Source organism: Taeniopygia guttata, chromosome 7 (genome assembly GCF_048771995.1).
Source record: "Taeniopygia guttata chromosome 7, bTaeGut7.mat, whole genome shotgun sequence".
In the NCBI taxonomy this organism is placed as follows: Eukaryota; Metazoa; Chordata; class Aves; order Passeriformes; family Estrildidae; genus Taeniopygia; species Taeniopygia guttata.
This window is the reverse complement of record NC_133032.1, coordinates 16,419,802-16,438,966: the sequence shown is the minus strand read 5'-3', so window position 1 is coordinate 16,438,966 and position 19,165 is coordinate 16,419,802. Positions and strand designations below refer to the sequence as shown.

Here is a 19,165-nt window from a genome sequence, read left to right as displayed (position 1 = left end):
CAAATGATGATTATAATTATGAGGATGGAAGACTGTAAACAATCACCTATAAGAGAAAGGGTTGCTGAAGACTCACTAACAGACCTTTAAACTTAGCCACATACTATGAGTATAAAAACACAGCATTCCTCCAAAGAAATGTAGGAAGCATATTCCCCAACAGAGGAGCAATGAGAATAGCTGATTCTTGCATTAAGACAACTTCTGTCACACTCCTGAAGGATGCTCTGAGTGAAGAATCCTTGGCATTTAGTTGTCATTCTGAAAGATCTGGCTTTGAGAAGCGTATTCTAAAACTTACATTTGGTTTTCAAAGTTATCTACTCAATAGACAACTTATTAGGAACTGATATAATTTTCTGAACTTTTATGTTTCCACTTCACAGGAGCAAACAGACATTTCTTCTGGGTTTCCCCTTCCACATGGCTAAAAATAATTTCATATTAGCATATTGAAATCTCAACCTAACCACTGGATGGATAAATTTCATGAAATCAGGGCATATAGTAGTAGATCATCAATTTTGGAAGTAAAACATCTTTCTAGTTTACTGTTTTCAATTGCTCACTTCTTCTACATCTTTGTATTTCCTGCTTATACCCTATGAAATCATGTTTCATTTATTCATTTAAAAGATGAAAAAACATTATTAAACACATCAGGGCTGTGCTGGGAGGCCCCACCACCTGCTTCTCAGGAGCCCTGGCAGCTCTTGTTCTGAACCAGTTAGAAATGATGTATTACAAGGAATAATATTTACACAAAGCAAACAGCAGTACTAGATAAATACACAGTTCTTACATGGAGAACAAACTAAATTGGTTTTCAGTAAAGGGAAAAGTAACAGTGCATGGTATTATTGCATTATGATTTCAAGTCATTTCTGTAGATTATCATACAAAGACAAATGAGTTGTTTAAGATTTACACTGCAGATTTTGAAAATTCATCAGAGGCAATACAAAATCCTTTGCAAAAAAAAAAAAAAATGCTAGAAGAATGCAGCTGAGAGGAGAAAGCATCTTGTCCACTTCTTTCACAGGGAAAAGTTCCTGATGACTTTCCCAACCTTCTCATTAAAAGCATACCCAACAAGCTTTAATTGTTGCTTCTACTATAACTGTGGCCACCATGTGTCAGACCTTCATGCCATCAGGCATGGGTACAGACTCTTGTTCTGTTTCTCTGCTTTCCTAACAAAATGCAAATATTTTGTCTAGCAGGCAATTCCTCCCCTTTCCCCCTTCTTCACAGAAACCCTTCTGATTTCAGTGGGAAAAAAAATAACCAAATTTGAGATAGGTTCAAACAGGGTCCTAGAATCTAAACAGAAATCAGTAACAGGAGAGAGGTTGCAATCAAAGTGTCACTACTAAAGGAAAAGTTAAGAGGACAGCACTCTTGGACATCCCAATTCACTGGGTAACAGCCAGCTGGCTAATCCTCACAGGTACAACTCCAAACACCACATACATTGTCTTCCATCAAACAGATACATTGCGGAAGCTATGGTATAGTTAGCAGAAAAGAGCAAAAATGAAAAGGAAATAAGTTTTTTAATCCTTCCACTCACAGAAAAACTTTTTGTTGTTTTCACTGTCTGTGATTATATTTATAGTCCAAGATTATTTTGCAATTTCAATTCTTATAATGAACAATTCCTCTAAGTTGTCTCATTAACAGCATGCACAGATGTCCTAAAGCTGTGACTTTCCAGGTTTTTGTGGGCACTGGAATTGAAGGTGCTGAGCACTAAACCAGGCAGCTCTAGCTTGGAATGCACTGCCATCACCTGCTGTTGCAGTGGTGGAAAATACACACAAGCATTCTTATGCACTCCTGAGAGAAGAGCAGGTTTATTGAGAAGTAATCTGATATACTTCATCCTTTTTCTGACAGCAAGAAGAATGATTTTTGAAGCGAGTGGGATAGGACTGGGATGAGATTTTCAGTCCCTCTAAAAGACAAGATGAGGTCACTGGTAATACTAGAGCTAGAAGATGTCTTAATTGGAGGGCTACCTAATTTACAACATCCTACACTTCCACCTATTTTTGTAGGGCTCTTTCTATGTTGTGAAGCAAGACAGACAGAGCTTGTTATTGTCACTTTGATCCTGTGTATCCACTTACCCATCAAAGAAAATCTTTATATAGAATATACAATAAAATAAGCGATAACATGAGTCACACACTGCAAGAGTCCATGGTTCCTGAGTATTATGAGGCACCAGAGGAATCAACTGACTTGCATATGAGAACAAGGCATTAACCACCAAGCCACAAGTGTAACTATAGAACTGCCTTTAACGAAGGTTTTATTAACAGAGAGAAAAAGCTGCCTTTACATGTAAATCCACTTCATGTAATTCTTCTGGTATCTTAAAACTTTAGAACTACATTAGAGACAAGTTTTGTAAATCATATTGCAATAAAAAAACAATCACATAAAAATTAAAGCAAGAATTTTTTTCCATTTAATATAACTATTTTTTCACATGTTAATTTTTTTTCCTTTGATAGTACTGAGGAGAATTCAGTGTCATACAAGGAGGAATCTGTACACATATTTAACTGGTTAGTTTCCAATTTACAAGCATTTCTCCATATACTGCTATTTCCTTGTTTAGGGAACATCACAGAGTGTAATTTTAGCATTATACCGTCTCTTCAGTTTAAAAACTTCAGACTTTTGGGAAAATCTTGGTATCTTTTGGATAAAGTAGGCACTGTTATCTCTGTGTATTGTACAAGATTATCCTTTGCATACCTCCTAAGGAGTTAAAGTTCATTCTATTCACCTGTGTTGGGATGGATGCCCAGCTGACATCAATTAACAGTGCTGCTTTGCATTCCCTGATCTGTTCCAATAGGACTAATGATCATTCATGTTCAGATAAAAAAGACCCATTGTCCACTAGCTAGGATTGAAGACTAAATCTCATGAGATCACCGCCATATTCCCAAGTATGCCAGTCACTCACAGTAACTGACACTTGAAACAAAACCAGTACAAACTGGGAAACGTGATGTCTGACTACACTGTAGCCTTCAGGAGATTTCTTGTAATTTCTGCAGTGGGAAATTTCATCCTTGGGAAGGGCTATTGGAGGCAGCTTACATTGCAGCTGTGTGCCGGCCCTCTTCTATTTCCAGGCTCTGTTTCAGTGCCATACCCAAAGGGAACACAGATACACACAGGACTTTCAAAGGCCCCACCGCATCCTCTGTGCTACAGAAAAATCACATAGCAATTGCAGAAATTGTTTTCACCTCTAAATTTCAGGGAATCACAGGCTCCAAAAGAAGTAAACAAAAACTCTATTAAATAGGAATTACATATTGTCTAAGAAAACACCTAGTGGTGTTTGCTCATGGCAAAATCATAAATCAAAAATTCACATCAGTGGCATCATGTAAGTTTAGTAAACTTGACAGCTATCACAGATTTGACATGTTCAGAAAAAGCAGCATGAACAGGCCTGCAGATCTACTAGATGACTTCACTGCCCAGCAAGTGTCAGCAGTGCTAGCTTCAGATAGAATCCTTCCTGCAAACAGAAACAGTGGGAAAATCCAGACAAGAAGAAAAAGCACCTGAATACTTGACAGGGAATTATTTGTTAACAATAGCATGGATAAAATCTGGGCTCTTAAAAAAGAAAAATTGCTGCAAGTGTTCAAAGTTGTCTTTATTATAAAGAAGTCAGCAAAAAAGAGCAGATGTAACCAAGATGCCAAGCGAGACCAATACTGCAAACACAGATCTGCTGATTTGCTTTGCCTCAAAACAGAAACTAAGGGTCTGATGCACCAATGTGCTACTCCAATTTCAGGTCAGTGCAACTTTTTTTCATGAGGTGTAAAACTCAAATAATGCTCATATATCAGGCTAGCCACAGCAATAGAGATGTAATTCAGGAGACATTTTCAGAGTATACTAGTAGCAGAAGGATGATGGTGGCCAGTAAAGCTGTTTGAAGCTACCAGAAGATGAAAGCCAAAAGTGACAAGACTTTGTACTCAACTGACACTCTTTGCTGGAGCAGCAGTCCCAGTGGACAATTTCATTGCCTTTGCTCTAACTTTCACAGAGCTGTTTTATCTAGTTGTCTCACTATAGCCCCTAAACAGTAAAAAGAACAGTGGCAGGCATGCATACAAAGAACTGCTAAAGTGGTTCTGTCTGTAGCAGAAAATGCTACTAAGAGCTTGACCCAAATAAACTCTGAATTTATCAGTGTGTTTTAGAAATTTCTGAAAGATAAAAGATATATCCCCTTAAAACTGTAATTCTCAGTGGCACATGTTAGGTTTTGCTTACTAATAAGAATTAGTATGTTTGATGTCTTCCTTTACCATTCTCTTCTCATGCTTTGCAGAAGAATGGTCAAACCTCTGCAGCTATGGCATCCAGAGGTCATTTCTGTGGCGGCCACTTGCCACACATCCCAGGCCATACTCTCTTCCTGCATGGACAGGTGACAGAGTTCAGTGTGCAGACACTGGAAGAGCCTGATGAGCAGCACAAGGAACTTGGCTATTAAGCAGCATAGTGGCTAAACAGCTGCTTCTCAGCACCTGACAGGAAAAAACAGTAGGGTAAATAAAAAAACCTGCAGTCCAGGCATGGCCAGGTAGGCACTAGGGTTATTCACAAGGGGCCCTTCAACTTGATCTCTGTATTTAGTGCATCACCATGCTTGTGAACACAGCCCAGCAGAATGCTACTGAATTAAGTGCTTATTATTTGTAAAATGCTTCAAGATACATAGATTAAGGATCACATACACATAGTATTATTCTGACACTACATTCCTTCAGAAACAAATACCACAGTCCATAACTGGGCTGGTATCTCTTTAAATCTAGATTATTAGAGTTCTCTCGAGATCTCCATCAGTGTACAAAGAACTACTCATTTGATTATTGTACAATACAAACCCCCCTGCATATATCCACAATGATTATATAGTCAGTACAGTCACTTTAATGTCAGTATATCAAATGTGTTTCCATTGAGATTTTGCATTCATTTTCACATTCAAATGAGTTTTGTCTTGCCTTCTCATCTCCTATACTTGATCTCTCTCTTTAAATTTGGCATTTCTAGCAACCTCTCCCTGCTAGGTCTTGAAAGTAGATTCTTTTCGCTACTCAATAAGCAAGAGAAGAGTATACAATTTCCTACTTTATGTACAACATCTGGCACTGTAGAAAGAACCAGTGCAAGTCTTACAAAGGCAGCAGAAAGAAATAGCTGAGAATCCTCCTGAATGGAAAACAACTCAGCAGCTATAACACCTATTAAGTATATGAAAGGTTAGTAAACTTCCTGGCAAAGCATAGTAAACTATGTGGGATTTGACTGCTGTAGAGCAACAGAGCACTGAGAGAGGGCATTTTGTCAAACATTAATACGAATCTCAATCTGCTTTTCCCCACATTAAATAAAAAATGTCAAGATAAATATGGTAGGAGTCTATGTTTCCATACATTAATATTTTGGGTGATAGCCTACACAAAGCATCTGCAACAAAATAACCTTCCCTATTTAACCAGTAAGTGAGCTGAAGGTACAAAATTTCCCAAAGCACCAGAATGACTTAACCATGCTGCATTTAGAGCAATAACTTAGGCATTGCAGAAACTACACTGCAAAGGCGTTCAGTGAACCCAGGAACACAATTTAAAGATATTAAGCATTCAGAAACAGTTACCTAAGTGCTGCACCTCTTAAGAATTCCACTAGAAGCTTATGACAATTTGGGACTACCATGTGAGGTTAAGATCTATCTTTATCAATACTCCAACTCCAGTAAGAGGGTGATTAAATGAAGATGATCTCCTACTTCAACAGTCTTAAAAAGTAGAACCATGATGGTGAAATTCACGTTTGCAATGACAGCACATGGCAAGGGTAAGGAAACGCCAACTGGGACAGTGTCAGGAATGATCTTACAGTAGCATTAGAAGCTTCATGTAGTTGTCTAAGGTATTTCACTTAGTTGTCCAAGGTATTTAATTCAGCTGTCCAAGCAGAAAGCAGACTGGTCGACCATTGGCCCAGTGAGGCAAGAAGAAAACTTGTTTGCTGATTACACACTGGTAAACAACACTTCCTCATGGACTGTGAAGAACAAAAGTGAGATCAGAAGGTATTTGTCTTCCAGTGATTTTTAATTGCTTGAACTTTTCCTGTCAATAAAGCAATGTTGCTTTCGAAACCTTTTCATAAAATTCTAGCTCTTCAGTCATTTGTTAACACTCATCTGTCACATGCTCCTTAAAGATGCAAAGCTTTCAGGAGAAGCCTGGGAAGGAAGTATCTGAGATATTGTCAGTGTCTGAAGCCGGAACTAATCAGTCCATGGAGCCTTGATAATTGTCAGGTTGTTTTACAGCTCATCTGCTAAAGCACTACCTAAATAGGAATCAAATGCCCACAAAAGCCTGTCCAACATGTTTGTGGAAATAATAGCCAAAATTAACTTGGAATGTTGCCATGCACTTACATAAGGTCAGGGCATGATGTGGTTACTTGTCAGTACTGATATTTATTCAAGTGGAATAAAGTGCTATTCATGAGCTAAAAGCCAACCCAATGTTTTATTCAGAGTTAAAATGCTTTTTCCAAAGAGGATGGCTTTTCCAAAGTAGTAAGTGCTGGGCCAGTTTTGTTTCGTTTAATGTCAGTAGCAGCTTCTGAAACAGCAGCCAAAACTTCAACCATTATGCTGAGCTGTTCAGGGCAACTCCAGTCTGGCAAGCCAGCACTGTCTCCCAAGGACAGGAGTATGGCTAAGGGTGAGCAAGCTGGCACAAAAACAGGAACTTGGGTGCAAAGGTAACTAGAGACAAACTAGGCTCTCCTGGCTATATGGGAAACCACCAAAGAAAGAGTGGGAGGAATTTTAATTATAACTAAAAAATTTCTTGTCCAGCAGCATCACAGGAACTATCTACTCATCACAGGTCTCCATTCTGTCCAAATCCAGCACAACATACCCAGAGTAGTAACCAGAAACACTTTGGTTAGACCAATAATTTAACCTATCATGTGCATTTTTAAAAAAACACATTCTTAACAACATTACAATTTAAATTACAAGGGTACATGATACATACAGCTGACACTGAGCACCAGTTGTTAATGTTAAAGAGGTACTATTGTGTATGTCTCGTTACCAGGCCATATGACCAACCCTATACATTTCCAGGAGAATCAGCCCTACAAAGATGATGGCAACCAGCCCAAGGGGCATTGCTATGCAACAGTAAGAACTGGCCAGATTCAAAACACTTTTGTATGTGTTTTCCAAAATCTATCTTGAAAATCACTGAAGAACCAAGTTCCCCCATTCTGTGTCTTTTTAAGACGTGACAGAAATCCCCAATATTAGTAAAACCAAAGCTACTACTTAAAATCAGGAAGTCCTAAGAGAGTGGAGGAATGAACCCACTGAGACTTTCATGTTAGCTATAGAAGTCATTGCAGTTTCACCTTTTACTAACCTTGAAATTATAAATAAAAGTTGTAGCAAAACATTTTAAAACATTTTTTCCCCCTAACATAGTAATTCCTACTTCAACAAACATCTCACATGCTAAACTTTCATTAGGTACAAACTTACCTAATGTACTTCTCAAGGAATTCAAGTCAGTAATGGATGTAGTTATTCAACACTACCCTCTTAGACCCTTTTTCCTCCCTCTTGTAGTCAATCTTCATCAACACCTAATTACCTACATTCCCAGCTTTACAACTTTGTAGCAGACACTGATGATATTGAGTGGCAACACATGATGTTAGTCTGCTTGGACCTCTTTTCTTAGAATTCCCTTTCTGAAGAACCAGCACATCCAAGCCCTTCACACGGTCCCATGCAGCCCATGGCTATTGGCCATGGTTCCACAATACAAAGCATTCCACACAGCAACGGCCTATGCCCTGCCAGCCACTGGCTCCTACTCCTGTGCCCAACATGTCATCTTCTTGGCCAGGTCTGCAAAGATTGGGGAGGGGGCTTTACTGTGAACAGGGATCCATGAATAGATCTGGGTCTTTTAGAAACCGCCACACAGTCAAGAAAGAACAGCCAGAAAGGAACAAGGCAAGTGTTGAGACAAAATTTGCCTCTGTCCTGTAACATGAGAAACTATATACACTTTCCTGCAGTAGACCAGTTAGACGTTTATAAAAGCAACCAAAGCGTACTACAAACCTCTAAAAAGCAACACAGCACTTGGTTTTGCTTTCCACTGTTACATAAAGCTGTTTTTTCATCTTAGAAATAAAATTTTAGCAGCCTTTCAATGGAAACAAAGATGCATATGTATGTACATACTGCATGCACTCTACTCCATACTGCATTTCAGAGTACCTCATTGAACTGATTTAATTAACATCAGCCAGAAAAGAAAAATATAACATGAAGATGACTCAAGACCTATCTGTATGATCTTTCTTCTAATTAAAAATAATTTTTCCACTGAAAGAAAAGCTCAAATGACAGTTGACTGCTGTCTGCCCTGAATTTTCATGCAATGTCTCATTGTTTCCAACCGTATGAAGATGAATATCCAGAATAATCTATCATTCCCAGGTGTCCGTTGTCCAGATCATGGAGCACATTAAAAAAACCAAGAACACTGACTACAGTTAGTTTCCACCCATAGTGCTCTTTTCCTATCTACACAGTTGGGAGAATCCAGGTACAAGAGGTCACCCAGATTATCTCACTTCTACCAAGTTTCCTAGTTTGGAAGTGAGTCCTTGGGAAATAACAGCCCTTTGGTCTTTATTCTTTCATTTTACAGTATTTTCTGCTATTCTTTTTCTAATAAAAGTCAGCATACAACTACTGAGACAAGAAAATCAGTGAAAGGCCTTCGCAGGAGCCCCACACTGACACAAGAGACACAGTCAAAGGCTGTTTCTGGACCCCTCTTCTGAATTACCTTAATTCTCATGAGCTGTAATATTGGGTTACACTACTTACAGAGGCAAAGGTAGCAATACCAAACTCATACACATCAATGGAACAGTCTCTTCTTTTTACAAAGCATTATCAAGACTTTCAAACTCCAAAGTAAAATTAAACAGATCCAAACTGTGCTGCTTTCTGTTTCCTGATACCCTACTCCATGGTATATTCTGCAGCAGACTGATAAGTGTTCCTAAGAGTGCTATAGTATCCAGGTAACTGTACACTGAGTCTACCCATTACTTTCCCTCTCCATATAGACTGTCCTAGAGTATCCTGTAGAGTATATAATAATATTTTTGTATTTGGTTGTGTTTCTGATCCATCAGAGTATAAAAATGGACAGGCATTGACTCTCAAGATCTTTCTGAGAGCAGATTTTATCAGCAGGCATTCACTGGAATTTAAAAAAAAAGCAGCAAACAAACAGAGGCAGGCAAAAAGAACAGTGCAGCAGCTGCTGTCACAGGTACAGCCACCACTGAATGACCATAAATCCAACCTCCTGGTTTTAATATGAGGTTGCCCAAGTGAGGACCTGGGAGTTTATTCCATGATCTAGAGCACATCCTCCTATTCATTTCCAGAGAAGAAATTTAAACTGAATCTGTGGATTCATGTAGGGATTTAGTCATCTTCAGGCTGTCTCTAAAGAAAAAAGTGGTAATGAATGTATCTAAAAACCATCTAACTCCTTGTCCTCCCCTGTAACTCCCCCTGAAGCACTAACTGAAAAATTTGCCAATTAAAAGCTAGACAGTACACAAGTTTGCCAGCCATTCATTTGTAAAAAGACACAGGGCACCCCTTTTAATGCTGCAGTCACATTTTAATCAAATATTAATCTTCAGAGGTCTTTGAAGAGCTCTTTGACAAGCCAATTCTTAAAATAACTTCTTTTGCTTTAGCAGTTAACAGATCAAATGAGAATGGAGCAGGCAAATCATGGACTAAACAGCATTTTCAACAAAAAGGACTCAGCAACATCAAGCAAGTGTCAGAAAGCACAAGCTGAGGAGGATGGGACAGTAAGCAAGACGTGCATTAACTTTTTAAGTTTGTCATTGTCCAATTGTTTTTTGATATTGTGCATGACAGCGCAGGTCATCCACTGGAGCAGGAACCTTCAGACTAGGGGCTGCAATAGCTCAATGCCTCCTTGAAGCCGAAGTTCCATGAGGAAATGTGACTTGATCTAATTTTGGAATCTGGAAAAAAGACAAACATCAGGAAGGAAGTTTAAAAAAAGTTTAAGTCCTTTCAAAGAAAAAGGAAACTCAAACCAGATTAATTCAAATAGCAGTAAGTCACCATCAAACTGCTGTGATGTCTCTTTGAGAACAGCATGTAAGAATTGCTTGTACCTCTCATTTGAGACGGGGAGCAGGAAGTCGCTACAATCTTTGGATGGGTTTAGCCCAATGGTTTCCATTTGTCTCTGTATGTACTGGTAGTTCAGACCTTCATTTGTGTACAACACACACAGCTCTGCTATGTGTTCACAGAGCTCCATACTTTCAATTTCAGACAGTCCTATCTATAGAATAACCTTTGTAATAGAAGGCTGGAATACTCCAGACCCCACAGACGATTGAAGCTAACAGACAGGAGATATGTCAAGAAAAAGAATCTTAACAGAGGAAACTACTTCCAGGTTTCTGAGATAAAGACATAAACCCCTAACTGAATTCTTCAGTACTGTGCATTTACTGTCACTGAGAACAACTCTCTGTAGAGGCCTGCAGGACTGCTTTGGTCAATGGGGGGTACTCGATACAGCCTCACCCATAACTTCAGCAAACAACAGGATCAGAAGATCAGTCAGTTCCTCTGATTCATCTGGTAAACACAAATCTCTGAGGGACTCGTTTGCTGAATCAATTATCATTTAACATGTTCAGTATTTAAAAATTACTGGATCACAGAAGAATAAAATTAAGACTTTATTAGCCAAGTCCCACCCACAGAAGAGGAAATCCTCATTATACCCCAAAATGGTCTAATTTCTATTACAGGGTTTTTCATATGGGTGATGGATGCATGTTGACCTCATAATGATGCCAGAGGGCAAGGGTCTCCTCCCATTCTCACTTTGTCTCTCCTGTCCTCTTCCTCTTTCCCCTCTTCCCTCCCACCCCTCTTTTTCTCTGAAAGCCCTGTATAGAATTCATTTTGAGCCAAAGGAAAGGGGGAAGATCAGCACAGCAAAGAGATTACTACCTCCTCCTGCACAGCGCCAAGTCATACTGTAACAGCAAATTCGGAGAAGGAAAAGGAAAAACATAAACCATTTTAAAAATACCCATCCTGAAATCTTAGAATTATCAAACATAATTGAATGAAAAAGAATTCTAGCTACTCTTTTTTAGAAGAAAGAACATTGGCTTTACTCACACTACGGGTATGAAATAGACACAAGGGTCAATGAGATTTAACATACAAGTAGAGGGGAAAATCCATATACTGATCTTTTACCATATTGCCATTAAGGAACTGCAAGTACAACTTCTCCTACAAATATATTCTATAAACTTCAAACATTTTAGTAGACCCAAGACATTCTATTCTCTTCTGCTTTAATATGCCCCAACATTCCTGTGATCAATACTGAATTCATAAAGTAAGCAAGGTCCATCTGGGTAAATAAGGAGAACACACCTTAGGAAGTGGTTACTTATCCAAATCAACCCTCAAATAACATTATACCCTATTTCTTGGAAACAATGTAGTGCTGGAATTTCACATTTCAGCAATACAAATCCATGTCTTCACCACAAGTGCCGATTATAGAGTTCAGCTGCTGCTTCTCTAAGTAATTTAGCAGTGTTCACATACGTCAACTCACCTATATTTTCAGCTGAGTAAAGCATCTCACGCTTCCCAACTGGGGTGCTACGCAGCGCTGCTGTATGGCCTTTCAGGGAAAGCAGCAGTGAAGCCCATCAGTAGTCATATTTCTGCACTGCCAAACTTCTGTACAACCATGGTGCAGTCAGTCTGTTCATTTTTCCTCTGACATATGCATGTCAGTTCTAAATCTCTGCATCTGTAAAACACTTTGAGATCCCTGACAAAGAAGGACTCTATGTAAAGGTCAGATGAATAACTTTTTTCTAGAGAAAAAACACTTTAAGATAATTTAAACAGACATGCAAGTCTAGCAATCTGAAAATTCTCACAGCTGCTGTTTGCTACTGAAACTCTGTGCTGCTTAGAGTCATGTGTGTTCACATGATCTCCTAAGCTGGGTGCTGGGGGCTGTGTCTAGCTCCTGAACTTTTTCCTCCTGCACCCTACAATCAGTCCAGCAATGCTTTCATTGTGCAGTGCCGAGTACATGAACAAGCATGTAAACGGCATATGACGGAAGTTGGTTTATACTATATAGTTGGTTAATATTATATAGTTGGTTTCTATTTTTCTAAATGGTTTATAACTATTCTGTCCTTTATTAGCATTTCTTCAGGAGTTGAAATAAACTAATTTTAAATTTTTCTTTTCAAAACCAACCCAAAAACTGGATCTTTAGTTTTTGGTCCTTAGAATTTAGACTGCACTTTGCCTTATATGGCAACCACAGAGTAAGGGAACCATACATTCAATTTTCATTTTCTCTACATATGAAAATAGGTATACTGATTATCTTTAGGGAGTATCTATATAAATGTTACTTTCCCAGGATTCAATATACAGAACATATCTTATAAAGGCTATAGTGTTTTCAAGAGCTATTTGAAGGCTTCCTGTGAGTAACAAGCAAAACATTAACTCTCTGGAAAGACATGAAGCTTACAAGCTGAACTCTAATGAACACTACAGTGATAAGCATTTAGAAATATAAGTAATCATTATAAGAATAACATAACTCATCAAAGTCCACAGGTCAGACAGCTTTCTATTTCTGTGCCGTAAGAGGAACAGTGGCATCAGCACATGGCATTACGGGAGAATTAATGACTAGCTGTAATTAATGGCCCTGGGTTATGCCTGAGGCAATCAACTCCTCCCATCTACTCAGTAATTCCAGGAGATCCTCTAGTCTCCTTTGGAACACTAACATCTAGTTTTTAATATAATTCTTTCTACACCAAATTTTTGTGCTTACATTATTTGGAGGATTTCACGTATATATATTAATAAAAACATAGTGACTTAGGGAGAGCATATTGGACTGAAAAGCAGGACCAATGCCATCAAGACTGAGTTCAATGGGAACAACTATTCTCAGATAATAAAGAATACATGTGTGCTTGTATTTCTGATCACTAGTTCTCTATTGAAGTGAGAGCTATATTGCATCAACAGCTTCCTGTGATTCTTACAGCATGTCAGTTCTTTCAGAGAGTCTGTTCTTCACCCCTGCTCAACTGCCTTGTTTTACAACACCTCACTCCACTACCACTGCGATCATCGCTGCTGTAAAAATGTAACAGAACATTTGGATAGGTGCTAGGACTTTAAAGATTGGTTATAAGGCACGTACAACAAGGATAATAATCATTTTAGTCACCTGCCATGAAGTTATTAGCACACTACAGATCTTAATTTGAAGTTAAAAAAAAAAAAGCAGTGATACATCATGTATTATTTTATTCTCTGCCATAGTCTCGCTTCAGTTACTTTTTTTTTTAATCCACACCGACAAACTCCCTCTGCAAACATTTGCTGACTGCCTCTTGGCACAGACAGCAAACACATTACAGGCTTTGAGCAAAAAAAGAACTGACCACACTTCTCAGGTGCACTCTGTAAAACTTGAAACAGAGCCTTCAAATCTGGACCCTGGATATTCTCTTCCCTAGAAAAGCCTTGCACTGAAGAATAATCCAATCCGGAATAATGCCATGCACTACAGAAGTAATTCTTGACATAACTAGCAACACATGAAACAGAGATATCTCTGATTCTGAGCACCACATACGAAATCTCAGCAATCTCAGCTCCACACCTGTATTGAAATACTCTCTACTAACAGCTTACTAATAAATTAACAATTAGCAATACTCTCATCACATGGTATAAAAAAATTTTGTCTAATGTGTGTTTAAGCTTTCAACTTGTTTGGATGTCAAACATTTCTGGTCAAACTCTCCATCAAATGCATGCAAGGGCTCTCCCAGTAAGGTCTGTCTGGTCTGTGCATATAATCTAATTGAAAAGGGTAAAACTCTGACTCCAGCAACCAAATGGTGAAAATTTTCATTATTACATTTAATTTTTTAAAGACATTGAAAATCTAACCAGTGTTGGTGTGGTCTTTCGATGACACAGATCCACTACCAGAACAAGGTAGTGGCTGTAACATTTTATTAATTATATACCAACACAGCAAAAGTAGTAACAGGCATGGACCTGACATATTTGCTACCCTGTTGTTTCAGAATTGTCCACAGATTACTTTAATATTAAAGCATATCCGTACCACAATCCTCTCCACTGTAAAATGGAGCTGGCAATTTTATCATCACTTGTCATGGCCCAGGGAAAATTATGCATTTGTGTATGATTATCAGTTTTCCATAGCCTTTCACTATCTGCAGATATTTTTGTAGTGATGGTGGTGCTACTGTGATGGTTAACTAACTTCCCCTCAACAACAGATAAAAATTGAAATGACAGAGTTTCTGGCAAGAGAATTTTTGGCAGACAAAGCAAAGTAGGAAATGCAGTTCCTGATATAAAACAGGCCACTCTATCTCATTTGAGAGAAGGCTTGTTGCCTGGGTATTTCTCAAATGAAAAATTGCCAGGGTTTAAAACAACTGAAGCTTTCCTGTTATGAGAACTATGTGCTTTACAGTTCATGATAAATCCTGACTAAAATATGAAAGAATCTTTCAAACCATTCCTTTCCCTCAGTGAGGTTACATTTATAGTTCAGTGAGTGGACCTGGATTACACAGTCCTTTTTCACTTGAAGAGACTGAGAATATTTGTATATATTGCATGAGCAGCATTCAAGCACTGAATAAAAAATATGGGAAGTGTCTCCCTGAAGAAATTACTCAGTCCTTCAAGAATTTTCCTTCTATTATCCCTCACCTTCCTTTCTTTTTCCTTCCTTCCTCCCACCACTCATCATCTGTCCAAGGAAAATCATGCCAGGTTATTCAGTGGCCTTGTTATTATAAGAAGTTGTTATGGTACATTGGTATGCTGAGAAATGGAGTTTGTATGGTTTGTGGTGAAAAGTACAACTTGATTCTCCACCCCTTCTGCTAGGAGTTCAACTGGAGTCACTGAGGAAGTGTAAAAACTGAGGTAGAAACCTGAACTTTCAAAAAGATCACTGGCAGCCCAGTACTGTAGACTGGGAACAAGGAACAACCACCTCATACTACTTTCCCCCCTGAAGCTGGAAAGCTAACTGGGACACAGCCCAATTGTAGTATGAGAAGTCACATTACAACTTCTCCCATGGCCTTAATCTCTGTCCCTGATGGTAAAGGCAAATTCTACATTTTATTGCTCACTTTTCCTTTCAGTGATTGCTCCCTCCATCTTGTAGTTATTTGTTTAGATTTTTAGTGCATAAAAATCCTGGCACTGCCACTATGGGCTCTGAGCCATCTGAGCAATCTTCTTTAAATACACCAACGCATCATCCATATGGTTATCCAATATGTAACTATTTACTTTCCAGGATAATCAAAGAGGCAATAAAAACTGTTAACAGCTTCACAAAACTTCACAAAATACTGACAACCTAATTAGGAGTCTATGATTTTCACTGAATAGAGTTTTAGGCATCAGTCTGAATGATCCCATTTTCGAACACACCTTCATTATTATATTTCTTTCTTTAAAAAGACTGAAAGATCAGGTGAGTGGTTGTCCCTCGGAGCTACCTGTTTGAGATCACTGCAGTGTGTGCCCCAGTAGTCTGATATCATGCAGTTCATTATGCTCTGGACAATATCCACTTCACAGACAACATTTAGAAAGGCTGGAAAGACTATCTGAAAATGAGAAGGAGAGATACCAAGAAAACTCCTTTCAAATATGATCTTTCTCAGTAGCTTATAATTTTTTTATGGCTTTCAACAGAGGTTCCAAAATTTCAAAGAGGACACTATCAAGGTACAGTTTGTTTTTCATAAAATCTGTAATTGGTACTATTTCTTTTAGAGTCAATTTACAGATAAATTTTATTCCCTCTTTCAGAGATTCCCTGTTTCCCTAGAAGACACTGACATTTGGATGAGAGATCACTTTGTTGAGACAGTTACAAATGCATCATAAGCTACACTGTCTGAGGTCAAAGTCACTTATCAGTATCTTCTAACCATACTTCTGGCAGCACCTGATGCTGTTGAACAGGGCTACTTTATACACTGTAGCTTGTGAGCTAACATTTTTTGCCAGAAGTTGGTTGTGAGCATTCCAGACGCCATTCCGTAGATGGATTAGTGATTATTGAACTTGTGGAACAAATCAATGAGCTCTTAGGCCTGCATTTATATAGTGAGATGGAAGCTTTTTATGCATGCTTGAAAGACCAACAGTTCTTAGGTCTCTTGGGATACTTGCAAAATTGTGCCTCTTTTTTTATCAGAAGTGCCTAAACCCAAAAAGGGCTAGGAGGAGCAGGAGGATGGAAAGCCATGTCATTCCTTTTCCTGGCCAGCAGATTTCATAAGCTTTGGGATGGGGACACAATATACTCATTGCACCAATACAGAAGTTGACTCTGTCTGCTATCATGGAACTTGAATGACCTCTTCTTGGGGCAATAGTTTCCTTGGGGCAATATAGCCACCAATAGAGATAACAGGGGTCAGACTTTCAACTTCAAGTGGAAGATGTACTGTTCTGTAGACAGAAAACCAAGAAATTATATTCAACCAACACAGTTTGAGCTCCTATGACTGTATGTTTCCCAGGACAGCCTGTTGTTTGTGTCATGCCACCATAGGACTCATGCTGCTTTAAGGTTTCAGGCCCTGCCTTGGCAAGTTTGGTTGGCAGATTTTCCACTGAACTCAAATGTACAAGGACATTTTTATGTTGTTTTCCTAAATATCATAACTAGAAGCAAATTCACTATGCTGAAATTGGCATCAGGAGCCCCCTGCAGCTCTGAAAGTGCAGGTATTAGTGTCCATTAGCACATTTTAAAGCACAAGAAGCTACTTAGCATAAATTTATTGACTAAAACTGAAGGTGAAAATGAAGACCATGTTGGAGTCTAGTGAAAGAGCCTTACAAGTAACAGTGAAACAAGGTAACATACTGACAAACACAGAATTTCACTCTGGAGAAGGAGGGTGAGCCTTGTCTTGTCAAATGGAAAGTTCATCACAACCATATTCAGTCCACAATAGACTTTTGTCTCTTCAACTAAAAAGGAAATTTTAAAAAAGCAGTTACCTAATTCCAGTTTTATCGTATGCACTGCAATTAATTTAGCATCTAATTTAAGCGTGACTGCATTATGAAATTTCACAGAAACACACTGAAGCAAATGTTTGTTTTAAGACCACATCAACACAACTATAGAGCATCTTAGCAGATATAGGACTTCTAACTCCTCAGAATAACTTCAAAACAAGGGAAGCTACTTGTTTCATTATCTTTGTAAATGCAAATAATCTTCTGCTGTTCCAATGAACACAAATGACAGAAAAAGAAGGATGTTTTTATTTCACCAACAGAAGTCCAGCTCCATTAAGAGGAGCCAGACTGATTATATTACTCTGTCACATGTGTAAAGAGAGTATTTCAAAGAACAAAACATAGGAATATTTGCCATGGAGTTGACAACTTAAGACCACATTGGGTACATTAGAACAGACATAACAAGATCAAAGAAATCACCATTCCTCTTTTCTTCCTGTTGCTGTACAGCTTTCCTCTCTTTTTGAGTTTATTATTTTCTAAGTCAGACTGCTAAAGCTGTGAGTTCCCAATGGCATCTCTGCTTCAGGAGTTAAGTACAATTGAGGGCCTGTGTGATCATCCATATGCACATTTGTACAAAAATAAACTCTCTACTTGGTCCATGTTTCAGCTGCCACTTGGCTAGGTTGCTTATTTATTCTGCTGGGAAGAATAAGCACCATTTTTGCAATACAGCTTTACCTCCTCTCTTCTCTATTTCCATCCATCAGTCCTGTAGGAAAGTTGCAACTACTAACAAGTAAACCTTTTGTTTTGGTTAGGACCTAAAAAAAAAAAAAATACCTGTGTTGCAAAATCTGAAACTGGCCCATACTCTGAATATTTCATGTCTGTGAAGGGGATAACAGCCACACAACTATCCCTACATTTTTCAATTGCCACAAAAATAAACCATTTGTAGATACACTCATATGGGCTGTTTCTAAGCTTCCTGCTAGTACTATATTTGGCCAGTTACAATGCTCTAAAATAAATACATGTTGCTCTGTATCTTTATATCTACTTTCTCAAGGTCCTATCACTGAAGTGCCATTCACACCTCCTTTTACATATTTTATAAATTTGTTTGTTTAAAGCCACCTTCTTTCCCTAAAATCAAGTAAATAAATATAGAAATATTAGTGTGTTTTCATAAATGCTTCCAAATTTCCCTTGCTTTCAGACTGCACAGCAAGACCTGTTTTGGGTTTCCCTGCCTTTTTGCCCAAAGCCACGAGAGACAGCCTGAGATTTCACATCAATAGTTTTTTGCTTTTACTACAGTTTTTTTTTTCTCTTAAAGCAAAGCATCACCTTAACATCTGAACAGTAAAATTCCATCTTTCCTTTTTATTTTTCCATGCATTATTTAAACATGTACTCTGAATTCTACAATTAGGATATTCCTGGGTAGATGCAATCAACATCTTTAAAGTCAGATACAACAGGAAATGTGTACTCTCCAGGACAGTTTCACACATTTGTTTTCTGTACAGTAGCCTCAATTTAAATATGATAATCAAATTTAGTAAAAATGAACTGAAATCAGATTTACTGCAAAAACTTTCAAAATTTAATTTTCAGACTAGCAATCAATGCTTATTCAGTTCTCATCTAATCCCTGCCTTCCCTTTTTGCAGATGCTTAAATTAAACAATTGCACAAATTTTTTAAAATGTAGGAAAATTACCATCTGCACTAAATTAATGAATAAAAAGGTCCAGATAAATCAGTCTTTATGAGCACTTTTCTTAACAGAAAAAAATTATGGAAAGCAAAAATTCTCACAGTAAAAATAAA

At 38.1% G+C, this 19,165-nt stretch overlaps 1 protein-coding gene and 1 long non-coding RNA gene across 9 annotated transcripts in view; both read right to left on the bottom strand.

Moving 5' to 3' along the window:
• The window catches only part of RAPGEF4 (Rap guanine nucleotide exchange factor 4), a 150,952-nt gene that overhangs the window by 87,793 nt on the left and 43,994 nt on the right, over positions 1-19,165 (bottom strand). The window lies entirely within an intron of this gene.
• The window catches only part of LOC140684563 (uncharacterized), a 31,310-nt gene continuing 22,322 nt past the window's right edge, over positions 10,178-19,165 (bottom strand). The window contains exon 3 of one of the 2 annotated variants that reach the window (XR_012056987.1): positions 10,178-10,194. This is a non-coding gene — a long non-coding RNA (uncharacterized lncRNA). Of the gene's footprint in view, positions 10,195-12,030; positions 12,054-19,165 lie in introns of those variants that run through there. The other variant, XR_012056988.1, reaches the window with a different exon arrangement.